A 20,803-nucleotide genomic window follows, 5' to 3' on the forward strand; every position below is an offset into this window, starting at 1 on the left:
TGATTTGTTTCTAGGGGGGAAATAGTTTCAAAGTGTTGCCCCTTCTTGTTTGTACTCAAATTGTAAAATTTTGCTTCTTCCACAATATCTGGAAGGCCAAGGAACTGCCATATCTTTGATAACGAAATTTCTATGGCTAGTTTCTCAATGATTGTACAAGAAAGTCAGAAGCTCATATTTGTGATAGATAAAGGTCACAACTCAAATGACTGGCTCAAGGCAACCCGGGACATTCGGATGAGTTCTCGATATTAGCTTGTTAGCTTGAATATGATGAGCTTAAGGTTGATGGTTTTAATTTTTTCTACGACATTCTGATACAATCACTCACAATTGTGAGTTTGGCAAAATAAAAAATTAAAAAATTATCATCTTTTCCCTAGACTTTGTCAATGGCTCATTGCTCGTCTGTGCAACTTGCTTTTGGGTGAAGTGTCTCTTGAGATCTATTTGCACTAATCATGACTTCGTACTTCCATGAAAATGTGATCTCAACATCAACTTTATATATTCTTTGTTTTAAATGCATGCACCTATTAATTGCGTTTTCGTCAAAATTTGAGGCTCAAGAGTCGTTGTGTTGAGAGAGCTATGTAAATTTGGTACTCCTCACTTGCATCAAAATTATCATGTAAATTGATTGAGGTATGGTGATGTTGCTCCTCATCTACCTAACAAGAGCCTTGAGTGGAGGCTAGAAAATGCACTTGCTTCTCTTAAATGCTACCACCCTTTGCAAGCTCTTGGAATATCAGAAAGAACCTAGCAGCAAAGGTTCACTCAAACAAATCAAGTCCTTTATAAATAGTCTATTGCTTTTGGGAGGATCACGTTTTTTGTGTTGTGTGTGTGGGTGTGTGCGTGCGTGCGCATGCATGCGCACACACATGTGTGTGTGTGTGTGTGTGTGTGTGTGTGTGTGTGTGTGTGAGAGAGAGAGAGAGAGAGAGAGGAATGTTGGGGAAATTTTACTCTTAGGCTAGGTTCACATAAGGCAGCTAAAAGAATTGGAAAAGCTTGCAAACCAAAAAGAAAGTGCCATGTGGACTTTGTTGTTCACATAGGATGGCGGAAAAGTGAGATGGAGAGTGCCACATCGTGGAAGAGAAAAAGGAGATTTGTTTCGATCCCCCTTTCCCCCTGAAAGTTCTTTCTTCCACCTTCCACCTTGGCAAAAAGTGTCATGTTGGCACCAATCATATTAAACTAAATCTCCCACTCCTTTGTCCACACTTGCCTCCTCCTCTTTCTTCCGTCGCCTTTCGACGTTCACATAAGATGCTGGTAGAAAATTGCTTCACATTTTCCTCCGCCATCAATGTGAACACATGGATGGTGAAAAAAACATTTACAAGATTTTTCACCCAAAAAAAACTCATAAAGTGTCTTATTTTCCGCCACCTCGATGTGAACCCAATCTTAGTAGCTTCTATGTGCCAAGGATTGCTCAACACTGCAATCCAATTGGTATAATCTAGCCTTTTGTGAAAGTCCTCATTGCCCTAACCTCAATGTTTTCTTTGACCCTACATCAAAGAAAAGGTTAGGGTTAAAGAAACAATGCTACATGAAGAAGTAGTGATGTTTGCGTTTGCACCCAATGGTAGTTAGTTGTTACCATTAATTGCAATTTTCTTCTCTTTATTAATCTTGATGGAGTATGTTTAATAATCTTGATGGAGTGTGATATTGTACATATACCTTACACAACAAAATTTAGTATATCCATGAATGGGTCTCTCTCTTTCTCTCTCTCTCACACACTTTCTCTCTCTCTCTCTCTCACACTCACACACATCTTTTTCTAAGTTGTGCCAAAACATAGTGGACTATATTAATTGAGTGCATTCACTATTGTCACGATAAAAGGCTTTCCTAATGGCTCTAAAGAAATAAAAAAAGCTTTCCTAATGGCTAGCTTGAAAAGGCTAGAGGAAAGAAGAAAAACATAAATTTATGAGGTGCATTTTATAATCTCTATTTATATGCACACAAAAAGTCTTTTGACTTTTCACCTCCATGGTCTTTTCATTTTTTAAACTCACCTTTCACTTATGCACTCGAGATATTTTGAAAAGATTTTTAATTTTTCGAGATTGGGGAAGCATGATGTCATGATAGTTTGAAGGTTAGTGACCCAACATTTTTGTATCTCCATGTAAGGCTCTAATTAAGAGCAAGATGCATTGCCATTAATCCATTCAACACAAAGTATATGATTGTGAATATAATTATGCAAAATATTAAATTAAAATAAAGCGCTCCTTCACAAATTTGACACTGTGGTTTGCATCCATAACATGCAATTTACAAATTATATCCTTCCAATGTCTTTTATAATGAAATTCAACATGTTGTGACATACAACAAAAATAATTTTTGCATTTTTTTCTTACACATCCAACAAATTTCTCGTAGCTATAAGCACTATTTTTCACAATGGCAGTCATATTCTTTGGACCACCAACAACAATGGTAAACTCTTAGGTTCTTATGAAATAGAGATGCCATAGCAATGGTAAGCTCATAGGAATTGTGCCAACAACTTCTTATATTCACCACTCTAAACTAAGTGTAACACACATAATTTTTTTTAAAAAAATCATATTATAGCGCAAGCAACTAACCCTTTTGAATGTTGGGATCAACCCAACTTGGATTGCCTAACACGGCTAACAGTCATGTGAATGCATTGTAATGGTCTTTATAAGGCCTAAAACACTAATTAATAACTACTTTATCCTCCATTGCACCTCACCCGCTTCTCCCACCATAGCCCTGTGCCACCAACAACTGGTATCAAAGCGCACAATTTTGGCTTGGGCGAAGGCAATAACCCTTTTTAAGGTTGGGATCGGTCCAATTTGGGTTGTCTAAGATGGCCAACACTCACGTGAACGCATTGTAGTGGAAGTTATAAGGCCTAAAAACCTAATGAATAACTCTCTTATCCTCTATGACACCTCATCATCTTCTCCCATCATAGCCTTGTGCCACCAACAACTAGTATTGGAGCCCACAGTTTTGGCATGGGCGAAGGCAATACAAATAGATTGTTCACATCAAAAATAGGTAGAGATTAAGTGGTTGAGTCGATCCAAAAGGAGATTGAGTTTGCTGGAAAAGGGCATCATAGCTGCCTTTGACATCTCTTCAACCTCAATCCTACTCGTGTGACTTCATGTTTGATGCCACTCTACAGATCTAGCTTCCTGCTTTGAGCTTTACAAACTTCTGATATGCTGAGGAGTGAAGCCAATGATCAACAATTTGGAGCCTGTTTTTTTTTTAGCTCCCCCTCGTAGCAGGAGAATATCAGATACTCTCCTATCAATAGGCTATAAAGAGGCACCGATAGTTTGACGTTTACTGTCTATGACAAACACGCATCTTTATCAAGCAAAATTTTTCTTTCACAAAAGGTGGGCATAAAGGCCTTTATTATACAAGCCAATAGCAACATTGGGCAGCTCATCGTACCTAGTTGAAAATGGGCAACAAAATAGTGAGCTAGCGACCTTCGATTGGGTGGTCCAAGGGTTGGAGAAAGCAACAGGCCACATGGAGTTGTACAACACACACACACCATAGAGTGATGTCATCAGTGACGCTCCACAACCCACCACTGTATGCTAATTTTTTTGTTTTGTTCACTTCATTGAAGTTTTGGTTTCAAGAAAAAAAATTCAAATGGCTTTGTTTTAGGGAGTGTTTAAGCTTTAGGATGTTCACACACAACTTGTTTGACAATGATGATGTATATAATGAAACGATGAAAGTTTTTTCGATGAAGCCTCTGTATGATTATGACAAAAAATTTATGAAGGAAGTAGACATTGCCATGATGATCAAGATGATACTGGCAGTAAGACCTTCTCTATGAACTATGAGAAAAGCTCAACCTTCTCTTGTAATCATCTCTAGTGAGGTTATTGGGTAATCCTAAACCCTAAGGTTAGCGGGAGTTAACCAAAAACCCCATATGTTCGTAGCTTGGTAGAAGGGCGAGGTTGTGAGTAAATCTAAAACTCATGATTGATGAGTACACAAAAAACTCGTGGTTTCATGAGAGTGGAGAAGTTACTTCAAGGGGGCGAATGATGAACGATATGATTTTGTAGGACTAAGATGAGTACTCTTGTGAAGCATGTGTGAAAAATCTATTATGAGAACCACCATGATGTATCAAGTACTACACCTAAATGCATCAGTAAAGCTTAGGAGTACATTTATGATTATGATTATGCCAAATTTGATGAAAGGGGCCGATTGTTGAGATCAACCCAATTTGGATGACCTAAGAGGACCAACACTCATGTGAATGCACTATAGTGGTCTTTATAAAGCCTTAAAACCTAATGAATAACTCTCTTATCCTCTATGGTGCCTCACCGTTTTCACCCACCATAGCTTCGTGCCACCGACATTGAATTTATGCTATGGTTCAAGAAACCAAGGAACATGCATGCCATACTATGCTAAGCATGCCCCGGCCATGTGGCTGAAGTTGCTTAGTCCGACTGGTGTGCACTGAGCAAAACGGGAACACACACACACACACACACACACACACACACACACAGATGGCTCCTGAGAGAGAGAGAGAGAGAGAGAGAGACTACTGTAGCGCTGTTGTGTGAGTCAACAGAGGCCGGTAAAGAGAGAGAGAGAGAGAGAACTATAGCGCTGCTATGTGAGTCAACAAAGGCCGGTAACATTGGATTTGCAGAGGTTGTTGGAGAGTGCTGCTGCTGCCGAGCCGAGAGAATGTATCGAGCAGCCATGGTAGCGTTGGTAGGGTTCGACGAAGAGAGAGAGAGAGAGAGAGAGAGAGAGATCGCCCTTTCATTAAAATTTACCAAAATACCCCTCTAATTTAAAAATTCCCAAACTGTCCTTCAAATTTCTCTGAAGCTGAAAAAATTTGTAGCTTTTCATAAGAAGAGTGATTCCCTACACAAGATACTAAAACTAGAATTTGAGTTGGTTATGTAGGCTTTGGAGATAGACATAATCGCCTGTTTTTCGAGGGAATTTGTGAAAACAAGGGAATTTGTGATAAATTGACAAAATACATGCCGAGCACTCAAAAACGGATCTCAGTTGTCAAAAAGGAATAAAGATTAAAGAATCTTGAACAATCCGACCAAAACAGATAAAAAGATATTTTGGGATTTTTTTAAAAAAAGTAAAATTTTCTTCTTTTTTTATCAAAAAATGAATTTACACTATTTTCAAAAATAATGGGCAATGTTTTCGACCAACAAGAGGCACGGTCCATATATTCTAGTGTAGGAGCTCAAAATTCTAACGGGAGGTGCCAAGTTGAGCAGCATTGCCACCATAACATGAAATGGGAGCCCTTTTCAATGTGATTGGTGCCATAAGGTTTCCTCTGTCTCGATTTCTCTCTTATTTCTCACCTCGACAACCCTGAGCAATCACGTACACTCGCACCTTGGAGGCATTTGGCATTACACAAGATATAGATATGGGAAAAATAATTCACGATGATATGGTTTGTAATGGAATTGGACTATTAACTTGAGAGTAGTAGAAATTGATGAGAATATTTTTAAGAAATTACTTTGTGAGCATAGCGTGTAACGTGGTTGAAGATAACAACATAAACATAGCAATTAGTTAACTTGACATGAACAATACTTTTGCAAGAGAGAGAATTTAGAGAACATGACAACAGTTGAGGACCGGATTTATGTGGAGCCGGTCCCCCCTCCAATAGGCATTTGTATTATGATTTCTCCCATTAAGAGAGACTTGCACAAGCATAACATAAACTTTGAAGAATCTTTAACTATCCCAAGCCTCAGTCCCACACCTTCGAAGGTGGAGAGAGCTAGCAGGGAATGAGGGTAGGTAAGAGGAAGAAGAAACATTTCATAGGAGAAAGAATTAGCTCCTCGCTTATCATAACTCTTCTTGCTAGCATACATAATAGCATAGTAATGAAGATGGAGAAGATGGCAAGCTTAAGCATTGAAGCATGGCTCTTGGTTGGATTTGCACTCCACACTTCTCAAGGAGCTTGGAGAAGGAGATGGAACTCTTGCCCTTTGCATAGCACACAATGAGAGTGTGTGTGAGTGAGTATACCTTGCAAGCAATTCCTCTTCTTGCTTTGGTCGACCCCCTCTTCCTGCTCATGCTTGAAGCTCATTGGCTCATGCCAAGCCTAGACAATCACAAGCTTGGGCCATTTCTAGCAATAGGGGTAGTCTTGGGACAAGTGTCCCCCTTTCCCCTTTGAGAGAGAGGACTTGATAAATGCAAAAACAATTAGTTAATTCAATTAATTTATGATTGACCCCTTTTAAGCCTGGCCAATAGGATTCAAGCACCTCATGAAGCTAACATGGGTAGGAGCTTGACATGTGTCATTGCTGCCTCTTAAGGCTTGGGGTTACCTTGAGTGTGTGTGTGTGTGTGTGTGTGTGTGTGTGTGTGTGTGTGTGTGTGTGTGTGTGTGTTCTCTCACTAGCCCCTACAATATGGGCTCGCCCCCTCTTATGTAGGGATCACTTTCACTTTTGCTACTCAAGCACCTTACTCATCAAGCATGACAAAGCACTTCTAGCTTGGGGGTGTTCCCACAAGCATCTCAAGCAAGCACAACAAAGCACCTCAAGCACCTTAATCATCCAGCAGGACAAGCACCTCAAGCACCTTAATCAAGCACGACAAGTACCTCAAGCATGACAAGCACCTCAAGCACGACAAGCACCTCGAGCTTGGGTCGGGTTCGCACCTCAAGCTCAACCCTAACTTAGGTCAAAGGACTTTAAACACTAACCTTTGGAGTTTTTTAATGAAGCTAACCTTAAGGTCTTCTAAGCTACATTGGTAGCCTTGCTCTTTGATAGACCATCTCTCATTTGGGCCCCTTTACCATTGGCCCCGTGTTTAGGTAGATCTATAAACACATGTCTATATCTTAACCCTTGTTCCCGTTTATTCTCCCACATTAAGTGATCAGTTTAATAGGATAAAATCATTTGGGTTGGTTAAATATTAGATTTTATGACATTACCCCTCTCTTGAAATCATAGTCGTCCTCAACTATAAGGTCGAAGAGATAAAGACTTAGTCATTAGTCAATCTTTACTTAGCGGGTAGAGAATCCTTTTTTACCCTACGACATCTTTCCAAGATGGATGACTCATCCATTTGGTGCTTGGGAGACATAGTTGCCGCAAGCATGTCGACTCTTTCGTCCATTAATTCTCCCAAAGTAGAGTGACAAATTCTAATTGGTGTTTGAGAGACGCCGTCATCACAAACATGATTCTAAGCATGCATACTATTTAAATTTGTGCACAATTAAAAAGAGAACTAGTCTTATAAGACAAAAACATGGGTCATTTAAGGGAAGTTTGTACATTTGCTTACTCTAATGTAACATTGTAAGCATTGACAAGATTCATACTATCCTTAAGCTGTATTCCTTGCATCCATCTAGCATCTTCAAAAGGATAATTTTTGAACTTAATAAGATACCGTCGGATAATCTTACCATGTCGTAGTACTTTGTCTTCATGCCGAAGGATAGCTTCGGGTTGTAGCACCTCTTCTTGGTCTTCAACTTCGGGAGGGTCTTCGATAATTGGTTCACTTGGTGGCTCTCCTTTGTAGGGCTTAAGTAGGCTCACATGAAAGACATTGTGTATGAGCCAATGGTTGGGAAACTTGAGTTGGTAAGCCATCTCATTGATGGGCTTCAAGATTTGGAAAGGACCATAGTATCGTTTTGCTAGCTTAGCATAATACTTTTGATGGCCCGTAGGATTTTTGCCCGTGGTTTTCCTTAATCTAGCCTTAGGAAACTTAAGCAAGACCCACTCATTTTCTTTGAATGTTAAGGCCCTTTTGTGCTTGTCAACAACAGCTTTTTGCCTTTGTTGAGATATGGATATAGCCTCCTTAATCTTTTGAAAAGATTCTTGTAGGTCATGGCTATACTCATCTGCAGTGAAGATCTTCCCATGTACTTTGAGTAGCAAGGTCTTCCCTCAATGATCTCAAAAGCTGCTTGTCCCATAGAAGTATGTACAGTATTATTGTAGGCATACTCTACAAGAGGTAAGTGCTTTTCCTATTGCGAGCGTTGATCTACTTCGGTAACATAATTCTTGAGTAGATCGAGTATCGTAAGATTGGCTATCTCACTTTGGCCATCCGTTTGTGGATGATAGGCCGAAGAGAAATTCAATCTTGTTCCTAGATTTTCAAAGAGACCTTTCTAGAAATTACTGGTCATTCTAGGATCTCTATCTGACACGATGGATGTTGGTAATCCATGGTGTTTGAAAATCTGTGATATGAAGAGATTTGCCATTTGGTGTGCCTTAATAGTCTTTTTGACGGGAATAAAGTGTGCTTGCTTTGACTATTGTCCATATATCCCGTATTCCCATGGATATGCTTGGGCAATCCAAAGATGAAATCCATGGATATACTCTCCCATGGTGAATTTGGGATAGGCAATGATTGGAGTAATCCAGGTTGCTTCCCTCTATCATACTTGGTCTTTTGGCATACTACAATGATTTTGAAACATACTCTTGTATGTCCACTTTCATGATAGGCCAATAGAAATATGTCTTTACTCCTCAAAGATTAGGTTGAATACTTCTATGCCCCGCATAGGGAGGAGCATGGGATTCATACATAACTTTCTCACGAAGGGAATGGGTAACACATAGCCTATTTCCATGGTGATGATAACCATCCTTCAAGGTGAATGGTTCCTCTTTCTTCCCCAAAGCAAAGGCTGACATTATGTCTCTAAAATCAGAGTCATTAGCATACTCATCTATCATAGAAGATAGATCATTGTGAGTGCTTTCATTATGTCTCTAAAATCAAATTCATTAGCATACTTATCTATCATAGAAGATAGATCATTGTGAGTAGCTATAGACACCGCATTAACTTTTGTTCGTTTTGAAAGTGCATCGGCCTCTTGATTGTGCTTACCAACAATGTGAGCAATATGGAAATTAAATTGCAAAAGAAAATTTGCCCACCTCATTTGTTTGTCGGAAAGCTTGTTTTGCATCATGAAATACTTGAGACTTTGGTGGTCAGTTCGTAGAATAAATGGAGTCCCGAACAGGTAGTGCTTCCATGTGTCTAGGGCATGTAGAACAGCTAAAAGCTCTTACTTATAAATGCCCAAGACTCGTTCATCCATATTGAGCCTTCGGCTCTCATATGCTATGGCATGCCCTTCTTGAAGCAAAACTGCTCCAAGGCAATCACCACAAGCATCACATTGGACGTCAAATGGCTTTGAGAGATCCGGAAGCATGAGGATTGGTTGGGAGGTAAGCTTCTCCTTGTGCTTATCAAAAGGATTTTGCTTCTTAGCCGTCCATACATACTTAAAGTTCTTCTTAGTTAAGTCATGTAGTGGTCCTGCTATTTGGGAGAATTTGGTATGAAGCGTCTATAGTATGCGCACATACCAATAAAGCTTCTTAGCTTATGTAGATTCCTTGGATTAGGCCATGCTTTTATTACCTCTAACTTTGATGGATCCATATGGGTACCAACTTGAGAGATAATATGACCTAGGTATTGAATCTTTTGAAGGAAAATTTCGCTTTTCTTTTGGTTGAGAAAAAGCTTGTTCTCCCTTAATGCTTGAAAAATCACTTGGAGATGTTGCTTATGTTCCTCCAAAGACTTGGAGTAGATAATGATATCATCAAGTGAATTTGCGATAAGGTCTTAAATTTTTCTCCATTAGATGATTGAATGTAGCTGGTGCATTAGTCAAGCCAAAGGCATGACTAGATATTCATAAAGACCAATGTTGTACTAAAAGCGGTCTTTAGCATATCTTCATCCACTATCCTTATTTAATGATAGCCACTTTTAAGGTCAATCCTAGTGACGTAGGTAGAGCCTTGTAGCTTATCAAACAAATATTTGACCCGAGGCACGTGAAATTTGTTTTTGATAGTGATATGGTTTAGTGCTCTATAGTCCACACACATACGGTATGTACCATCTTTCTTTTGCACTAAAAGAACAAAAGGGAGAGGAACTAGGCCTCACCATCCCTTTGTCTACCAATTCCTGTACTTGCCTCATGATCTCCTCTTGTTGAGCTTGTGAGACTCGATAAAGGAGGCTTGTTAGGCTATGAGCTTCCTGGAAGGAGCTCAATGCGATGGTCATCATCCTCTCGTTTTGGAGGTAAGTCCATAGGGATATCATCGATGAGGACACCTTGGAATCCTTTGAGAAAATAGACAAGTCTAACTCTTCTTGATTCCTACCATTTCAATTTGATGAAACATTAGGATCTTTTAGAGACTCTTTGACAAAAATCATGTACGCAGAAACTGAGCTCTTCATTGACTTATCAAAAGCAGGAGGATTTACAAGTGGAATAGTGCGACCACTCTCACTAGAATCTATATACATGTTCTTTCCCCTCCTGTAGGTGAAATAGATTCTCCTTTTAGGGAACTTCATATTGGCAGCCATGCAATCAAACCATGGGGCCCATAGGATAGCATCCTCATGTTGGAGAGGAGACATGAAAAAGTCTTCTTTGTCGACATAGCTTCGGATATGAAGCCTCAACTTCCCAATCAAGGGAGTAACGAAGGCTTGCAGTCCCTTGAAAGTTGTGTCAACCATTACCATATCTCCCATCTCGAAATCTTGAATGACCAACTTGGTGGCCAACTCCGTTGATATGAAGTTGTGAGTAGAGCCAGGGTCAAATAAGATGAAGGCATCATTCTCTCTTACCTTTCCCCAAGCATAGGAAAGTGATGATCCTTTGCAATGAGCATCCTCTTTTGGAGCTTCGATGGTGGAAGCCCTAGGAGTCTCACTGCGAGCATTCTTTTTGGGGCAAGAACGATAGCCATGTCCTTGCTCCCCACACTTGAAACACTTATGGTCCTTGCGAAAAGCTTCAAGACCTTCACAAGAGAGTTTGTTTTTGCCTTTGTAAACTCCCTTCTCCTTGGACCGATTGTTGTTGTTGTTGTTGGAAGTGTCTTGGGAAGAATTTTGAGCATTGGTTTTCCCCTTTGCATCATATTTGTCTTTGTTTTCCATGGGCTTGACATTCCGTCTAGCCCCTTGATGGAAATTGATGCGCGAAGCAACCATGGTGTGATGGATTACTTTGCTGATAGAACCACGCCGTTGAGTTGATGTATTCAGCCATCTCTTCAGGTAATCTCGCACAAAATTGTTGTCTTTGCTCAGCAAAGTCTAACTTTTGAAAGATAGTAGCCTTGAGATGTAAATCCCAAAACTTGTCTATATACTTGTGGATAGACTCATGAGAGATAAGATTCAAGCTGTGCCATTCAGTAAGCACTTTGTCCTTTGCATCGCTTGCAAGGAATTGCTTCATGATGGAAACTCGTAGAGTTTTCCATGTCTTTGGGGCTTCACCGTTGCCACGAAGGCTAGCCCAGCATTGACAAGCTGATTTTTGAAAGTGCATAGCTTGGAGGACTTCGTGAAGCCCTCGTCTCCAAAGACGCATCAAATTGCTGGATGAAGGCCAACACTTTGTCGGTAGCACCAAAGGTGACATCATAGGTGAGAAAAGAGACACTCTTTCCTCCCTCTTTAGCTTTTGGGACCTTCGCCATGCAGGGTATGATTTGCTATGTCCTCCCCTCCTGTGTTCTCTAGGAGAATAGCCATAGGTTCCATGGGAAGAGGAGGAAGGTGAAGAAGAAGGAGAAGAGGGTGGCCTCTTCCTAGCCCTTTTCTTCCTTTGTTTCCTCTTCCTTTTGGAATGACGAGGAGAGGGAATGTGTGTTGATCTTTTTCTCTTGGGAGGAGTGGGCGATCGTCTAGCCCGCCGTCTTCGTGGAGCCACATCTTCAGAGGAACTTAAAGTTTCATCGCTTTCTTTCTCTTTAAATTCCTCCTCTCGAATGGGAGATAGTCTTCTTTTGGGGTGTCTCTTCAAGAGGCCTCCTAAGTTCTCTCTCCTCTTGGAGAGGAAGGAAAATCCCATAAGCATGAATCTTGCTCCAAACTAGTAACGAGATAATTCAAGAACATGGGGGCATCATTATTAGCACCTTCATGTGCAAAATCAAAGCTATCAATGTTCATTCTACTCTCTTGATTATTGTCAGCCATGTTAACAAAATTTATGTATGTACTTAATGTATGCTTTGGCAATTCAAAACCTTAGTTGCCACTCCTCTTAGCGTTTGAAAATCGGCTCTTAAGTATCTACACCCACGGCTCGAAGTGGTTAATTATAGAGAGTAATGGAGTAGGTCTAACATAGGAGAGTTGTCGAGGGCTAGCTTCTTTTGGACTTCTTATGGCTCAATAATGGTAAAGCCGTAGGCAAGTCTAAAAAGACTCCATTATTAAGTCCACAGCTCCCGAGGTGTGCACCATATCCCACATAGTGGACTCAACAAAACCGATAATAGATCCCATTTCCACTTACCCTAATATAATTAACAACATCAACCATTTAAAGACTACTTAAGGACCTCTTTTCTAAACAAGAAAAGAGAAAACCAAATGCTCTGATACCAATGTAATGGAATTGGCCTATTAACTTGAGAGTAGCAGAAATTAATGAGAAGACTTTTAAGAAATTACTTTGTGAGCATAGCGGATGAACATAATTGAAGATAACAACATAAACATAACAATTAGTTAACTTGGCATGAACAATACTTTTGTAAGAGAGAGAATTTAGAGAGCATGACAACAGTTGAGGACCGGATTTATGTGGAGCCGGTCCCCCCTCCAATAGGCATTTGTATTATGATTTCTCCCATTAAGAGAGACTTGTTACAATACAATCTTTGTGTTCCTTGTGTTATGGAATTGATATGTTATTATTTATTGCAGCTGACAGGTGGAAAAGGCTTGACAGAGCTAGGCTATTGCAAAGGATATCATGTTTTATGTATATTTTATTATTCAAGTGCTCTTTATGAGCTTTGGCCATTTATGACCGGCCGGCCAATTTGTACTCAATTTGACCATTCAAGAAATCTATAAATGAAATACGTGCAAGAGGGAAATGGTCACTCTTGCACGGGGGGAGATTGCACCCAGTGTCTGTGTTGCTCTTCTCATCTCTCATCTCTTCTCTCTAGCCGTGCCGGCATAGCACTCCGCTCTAGGAGGTGCGCCTGCACGTGCTCTCTCAATCTCTCTCGCTCTCTGTCTCTCTCTGTTCGTGTATCTTGCGATCATGCGACCACGTGATTGTGCCAGGTATGCCGATTAGCTTGTTTTATGTTGTTTATTGTGTTATTTCGGGTATTTTGCAGGGCAGCCACGCTTTCATTTGTAGCAGTGGTATCAGAGCAATGGCTATGTTCTCAGGCTTGCAACAACTAAAGCTATGGATATGATAAACCTCAAAGATAAGTCTTTTTTTCCATTTTTGTACATGAAATTACAATTACTTCATGATGCTTGCCTTAAGTACGGATTGCAAGTTGTCAATTCGTGTTTAGATAGAAAATAGCATTACGGTGCATTGATGAATGATGCCGGCTATATTATATTATTTACCTCGTTAGTAGAGAAGATTTGAAAAGGTAGTATACCTCACCCGCAATATAAGGCAATAGCATGCTCACAAACCATCTAGTTGTGGACTAAATACATACAACAAATTTATATAGCTCCGTGCTACTAACTGTGCAAGGTTAGACAGAGGAGTAGGATAGCTTTAAGTTCATGGACAAGAAGAAGAAGAAGAAGCCCAGATCAACCATGGTTCATTTTTTTCTTTTTCGTTTTGCTTTTTGGCTATGCTCACTCTGCCGTGCGCTCCCACGTGACGACTCAGTTTCCTTAGCAGTGGCAACTTAAAAGATGGCAGTCTCCACACGATGGTCGTCGACATCATGACAACATCGGAAGCATTGCAGCGCACAAACTAGACGTAGGCTTGGAAGCCATAAGTGGCAGAGGCCAAGCAGCATGCTCACAGTCGAGCAACAGTAGGGCACCGTCACTCGCGTGCTAATTGAGTTAGCATGGCAGTTCTAGCAGCACGTTCCGCCATCTGATGACTTATTGGACAACGTCTGCAAAGCAGAGCTAACCCTGTCATGTGGCTTTGCATGGGGCCACCCATCAGACCCTTACGTCTATTGCGCACCACCCAATCACCATGCAGGCTTTTGGCGACTAGCCAGCCATCCACTCTCTCTCTTTACTGAACCAACCCCCGCCTACACATAGTGATCCCAAAAGTGGGCGGCTTTGCACACCTCTTCATGCCGCAACAGAACTAACCTTCCCAACCCACACATGCTCACGGGCCATCATCCCGCTCCCCCTCTCTCTATTGCATGGCGGCACCAAGAGCATGCAAGTTGTTCTCTCTCTCTCGCACACACACACACACACGTCGGCCTTTTGCTCTTCAATTCCGACTAACTTTCACCCACCACCTCGCATGCGTGCATGCACTGGCTGCTGCCGTAATCTCTCTCTCACCTCATCCACCACACCATGCAGCTGAACGTCGTGACGATCATTTTTTGTTTCTCTCTCTCCCTCGTCAGCAGCCACACACACCAATATGGCTCCTGCAATTTCAAAGCCAGGCCAGACACATCGTGGCCATGATGCTGGATGATATTTTGTCTTTACTATAACAGGAAGTTGTTGATCGCCCAGGTGTCCACATGGAGGTGGATTCGATAGCGACTTCACTTTTGCAGCGGACATGGGGCCCCAAGGGCTTAATTGGCATATTTTTGGCATTCCTTGTGCAAGAGGCATTGTGGACGCTGAAGGCATTGCTTCATCCGGCTAAGTCTTATCATTTGGGCCTTCACGTATTTGGCATGGCCACATACAACCGCATGTCCTTTCTATGCAAAGGCATGCTCCTCATGTATCCTCAATATGTTGCCTCCCAATCTCTCTCTTCTCTTCTTTGTCTAATCACGACTGCTGCAGATACTGATCTTGGAGCAATGTGCTGCTCAACACCCTTTACCCATCAACAAAGTCTCTCTCTGTCTGACCAACAACCTCTGTGGCTGACGGCGCAGTACTTGCATTGCCTACACGGTCCAGAGACTGGAGCTTTACCAACTAACAAAACACGCACACATGGGAGCGCCATATCTTGCTTCATTTGGCCGAAGGAGCCCGGGCTGGAGAACACATCAGGAAGACAAAATCGTGGTTGATTGGGGCAACATCAAGAAGAAGCTCCGATAAGATACTAATTATCACGCTCACTACCTAGAGTCAAAAAACAATAATTGTTGTGACACGGGCTGAAACTTCATCATCGTTTTGTTGTTGCAGTCACTCTACTGACCACCTCAGGGATGGAAGCTTTTGCTTTTCTCACTTGCAGGTCACAACTCACTTTAGCCTCATTCTTACTGAGTTCTTTGGATGCTAGTAGTTTCCATGGTGTCCTTCGGACCCTCTCTCCTCTTATCGAGTGGAATTGATCTCAGCAAAATCACGAGTGCCACGGAGCAAAACGAGAATCAAAGTCATTAATGTATTTGCACTCTTTGACTTTATTGATTGTCGGTAGGCTTAAACTAGTCATAAAATGATTGTAATGGAGAGCAAGTCGATCAAACATGGTAGCAAAAAAAAAAAGGGTGAAATATTTGTAGGAGATAGTGGAGAGAGCGTGTAAGTGCACATGCTCACAATAATCTGCATATGGGTGCTTCACCCTTGGGAAAATCCCTCAGGATCAGTATGATTGTATGCACCCAAATCACTATCATCAACCTCATGCACATCAATGATACAAAAGATAGCCTCTTCTCTAGAGCATTCATAGATTGTTTACACCAACAGTGATTTAACTTTGAGCCTGACAGGAAACTCTTCTTCCCTACGTTAATTGATCTAAATCTTCCTTGTGCACTACTAATAGGTCAAATTTTTTTGTCGTTATCCATTGTCTCTTGGCACTGGCACATAAAAATATGATCTTTTTTGTATAAATAGATTATCCAAATCTATAAAATCTACAAAATTTGAAAGAAGTTTTCTACTAAAAAGGAGAACATTTCTCTCTCCTAACATACCCTCGGCCAGATGATGTAAGATTATCTCCTTAGTAATACTTTAATGTAATTTCATTTGTAGTTTGGTACGCTTGCGATTATTTCCACTATTGCACTATGCGTTCTCTAAATTTGTTATTGGAGTTTAGACGGCTATGATTATTTACGGTTAGGTGCTTACTCTTATGTTAAAATTAAAAACCACACTCCTCGCATCATGAGTCATACTTTTGTTTGTATTCCAATATGGACCCATCATCATCACTATATACCTGAGTATTTAGTATGCGGTTAACCTGTTAATAAATTTAATAAGAATTTTTTTTTAGGGCTTTGTCTTTGAGAACCACGTTTGCAAATAAACCTAAGTACAAGGCTACCATATTGTAGACCCTCCAGCTATAAATTCCCCTACCTTGGTTATGGGTTCTGATAAATTCATGCTTGTTATATTTAATTTCTTTTTAGTGAGTCTTCTTATAGATATTCTCACAACTCTATAACCTAAATTGTCAGTTTTAAAATCAATAGCATCAAGATATTCCTCCTTTTGTCCATGTAAATTTAGTGTATGATTAGATTGTTGTTGAATTTAACACAAAGTCGTTTTTAGTGCTTTGTTTTTTTAGACAAGTTTTGGAGATAAAATCTAAATACAATGTTCTCATATCAAGCTCCATGTATGTCATTTCTTAATGCATTCTGATAATACCCCTCTTGAAACATCATTTCAATTATTCTTGATAAGTAAGATCTATCTATGTATCTTTAGACCTCAAATTAATATTATCTAATTCACCACAAGTACCTATCCCATCTCTTCTCTTACCTTGACCCCTCCAAATTCCCCCACCCTTCACGACATCTCCTTATGCGCAAATCCTCTAGTTTAATAGTGGTTTGATAAATTAATGTTTATTATATTTGATCTCACATACACAATTTCAAACACTCATCATAGTTGACCTCGGTACGTAGTCAACGTAATTTTGTCATTCTCTGTCAAATTGTCTGGTTCATGTAATGAGTCCATCAGAATGTCATCCTTACATCTTTTATTTTGGCCAACTGCAACAACTCGCAGCGTCATTCTTGTAATTTTTTTTTGTTAGTAGCACTAGTTGATCTATGCTATTACATTAGAACTGCAAAATTTTTCTTTTTGCTTGATTGTATCACATTTGTCTCAGTTGTATATTAATCCCCTTTGTAGTTTTCATTGCAAGCTTAGACTAATTATTAACTCCATACTCACACTTTTTAAAAGTATTGAAAAGAATTTCTTGAGATGATTTGTCTATAAGCTATACAACTCCTCATGTGAGCTAAGGTGCTCTGGGATAGTGCACAACCATTTGTAAGTCCTTTGGTGATATACTGCATTGTGATGTCGACAAAGTAGTAAATATACTTTTTCCTCCTTTATGTCTTGTCTCGTCCATTGGTCACGTACACATAGATTCGCCGATTTAGGAAGTGTGTAGATACTCATTCTGGTGCAGATCCGTCGATTTAGGCAGTGTGTAAATGCTCACCTTGGTGTAGATTCGCAGATTTAGGCAACACCAGTTATGTATGCAGATCCGTCGATTTAGGCAGCACACTGACAACTTGCAAATTCACAATGGTAAATGCAGATCCGCCGATATAGGCAGCATTAGTGCAGATTCGCCGATCTAGGCAGCACGTCTTATTGGTGTAGATTCGCCGGCTGAGGCAACACCAATCACAAAATCATGCTGCAGTGGCTGGCCACCACTGTAACTGGTATGATTTTGTTACCCGGGTACATAATGAAAGTGATTTGGATTCGGACTTATATTGTGGAATTGGAATTGGATTGGGATTTGGTATCTGGTGATTATTATGGCAGTGTTTATGTGATGAGACTTGACATTATGAGATTAATGACGAGTGTGACCAATGATATCCTGATTCATCAGGGTATGACATATACTGCTTATTCTAGTGGTATGGGACACTAAAATAGGTAGTATGTGGATGACGACAGGCATAAGCAATGTTGTTCAGTTTCATTAGTTTTACTATATACTATTTTTTGGACATTGATTTCTAATCATTGTTTCTTACAAGCATTGTTTGCAGATTTCTTATCTTCGCAACTGAGGACAGTTGCTTTCCAACAGAGAGGTATGTTATGAAATTGATATGTTATTATTTATTGCAGCTGACAGGTGGAAAAGGCTTGACAGAGCTAGGCTATTGCAAAGGATATCATGTTTTATGTATATTTTATTATTCAAGTGCTCTTTATGAGCTTTGGCCATTTATGACCGGCCGGCCAGTTTGTACTCAATTTGACCATTCAAGAAATCTATAAATGAAATACATGCAAGAGGGAAATGGTCACTCTTGCACGGGGGGAGATTGCACCCAGTGTCTGCGTTGCTCTTCTCATCTCTCCTCTCTTCTCTCTCGCCACGCCGGCGTAGCACTCCGCTCTAGGAGGTGCGCTGCACGTGCTCTCTCAATCTCTCTCGCTCTCTGTCTCTCTCTGTTCTTGTATCTTGCGATCATGCGACCACGAGATTGTGCCAGGTATGCCGATTAGCCTATTTTATGCTGTTTATTGTGTTATTTCGGGTATTTCGCAGAGCAGCCACGCTCCCGTTTGTAGCGCCTTGTGACCTAGGGGATGCAATGAAGATGGAAAGATTCATGCATCACAAGCATAACATAAACTTTGAAGAAAGCTTTAACTATCACAAGCCTCAGTCCCAAGACCTCAAACGCCTTCGAAGGTGGAGAGAGCTAGCAAGGAATGAGGGTAGGGAAGAGGAAGAAGAAACATTTCATAGGAGAAATAATTAGCTCCTCACTTATCATAAATCTTCTTGCTAGCATACATAATAGCATAGTAATGAAGATGGAGAAGATGGAAAGCTTAAGCATTGAAGCATGGCTCTTGGTTGGATTTGCACTCCATAGCCAAGAGTGTTGGTGTAGGCTTTCAACTTCTCAAGAAGCTTGGAGAAGGAGATGGAGCTCTTGCACTTTGCATAGCACACAATGAGAGTGTGTGTGTGTGTGAGTATACCTTGCAAGCAAGGCCTCTTCTTGCTTTGGTCGACCCCCTCTTCTAGCTCATGCTTGAAGCTCATTGGCTCATGCCAAGCCTAGCCAATCACAAGCTTGGGCCATTTCTAGCAATAGGGGTAGTCTTGGGACAAGTGTCCCCTTTCCCCTTTGAGAGAGAGTACTTGATAAATGCAAAAAAAATTAGTTAATTCAAGTAATTTATCATTGGACCCTTTTTAAGCCTGGCCAATAGGATTCAAGCACCTCATGAAGCTAACATGGGTAGGAGCTTGACATGTGTCATTGCTGCCTCTTAAGGCTTGGGGTTACCTTGAGTGTGTGTGTGTGTGTGTGTGTGTGTATTCTCTCACTAGCCCCTACAATATGGGCTCGTCCCCTCTTATGTAGGGATCACTATCACTTTTGCTACTCAAGCACCTTACTCATCAAGCATGACAAAGCACTTCTAGCTTGGGGGTGTTCCCACAAGCATCTCAAGCAAGCACAACAAAGCGCCTCAAGCACCTTAATCATCCATCAAGACAAGCACCTCAAGCACCTTAATCAAGCATGACAAGTACCTCAAGCATGACAAGCACCTCAAGCAAGACAAGCACCTCGAGCTTGGGTCGGGTTCCCACCTCAAGCTCAACCCTAACTTAGGTCAAAGGATGTTAAACACTAACCTTTGGAGTTCTTTAATGAAGCTAACCCTAAGGTCTTCTAAGCTCCATTGGTAGCCTTGCTCTTTGATAGAACATCTCTCATTTGGGCCCCTTTACCATTGGCCCCGTGTTGAGGTAGATCTATAAGCACATGTCTATATCTTAACCCTTGTTCCCGTTTATTCTCCCACATTAAGTGATTAGTTTAATAGGAGAAAATCATTTGGGTTGGTTAGATATTAGATTTTATGACATGGTTAGTCAGAGGTTATTGAAAGAAAACAGCATGCTTCGCATTGCCTTGGTTGACATGTTAGTCAGGGGTTGATGAAAGAAAATGTTGTGCTTGGCTCTACCTTGCTGGACATGTACGCCAGATGTGGTGCACTCCATTAAGCACAAAAAGTGCTTGAGGAGCTTCCTGTCCTGGATGTCAAAGAGAGAGAGAGAGAGAGAGAGAGAGAGAGAGAGAGAGAGAGAGAGAGCTCTGGGTTGTTTTGTATTGCGATGGGGAATCGCAAGAGTGCATTGACAGCAAGACATGTCCAACAACAGGGTAAGGAAGCTTTGGGCTATTTTGAGCAAATGGAGAGTGAGGGAAAATGATGTGCTTGGCACTGCCTTGGTCGACATGAATCCCAAATGTGGTGCACTTCGTAAGGCACAAAAGGTGCGCGAGGAGCTTCCTATCCGGGATGTTGTCTCTTGGAGTGCACTGATTGTGGGATATGTCCAACTTGGGCAAGGTTAAGAAGCTCTGTGTTGTTTTTTGATAGATGCCAAGCGAGGGTGTCTGTAGTGAGACGTCTGTAGCTTGGGCTCCAAGGCATGGCACGACAACGAGACATACAAAATGCTAAGAAGAAAGATTTGTACCAAGGCAATAGGATAGATGTTGATATTTGTGATAGTGAGTTGCTTGAAAAGAACACACTATCTATACTATATATAGGCATGGAGGAATTCCGGCCCGTCCCTCGACCACATCACAAGCAGCTTGATCAGCTGTGTTTCCCGTATCCCCGGTGACAGACAGATAGCGCACGCGCA

Source organism: Adiantum capillus-veneris, chromosome 28 (genome assembly GCF_014529385.1).
Source record: "Adiantum capillus-veneris isolate H3 chromosome 28, ASM1452938v2, whole genome shotgun sequence".
NCBI lineage: Eukaryota > Viridiplantae > Streptophyta > Polypodiopsida > Polypodiales > Pteridaceae > Adiantum > Adiantum capillus-veneris.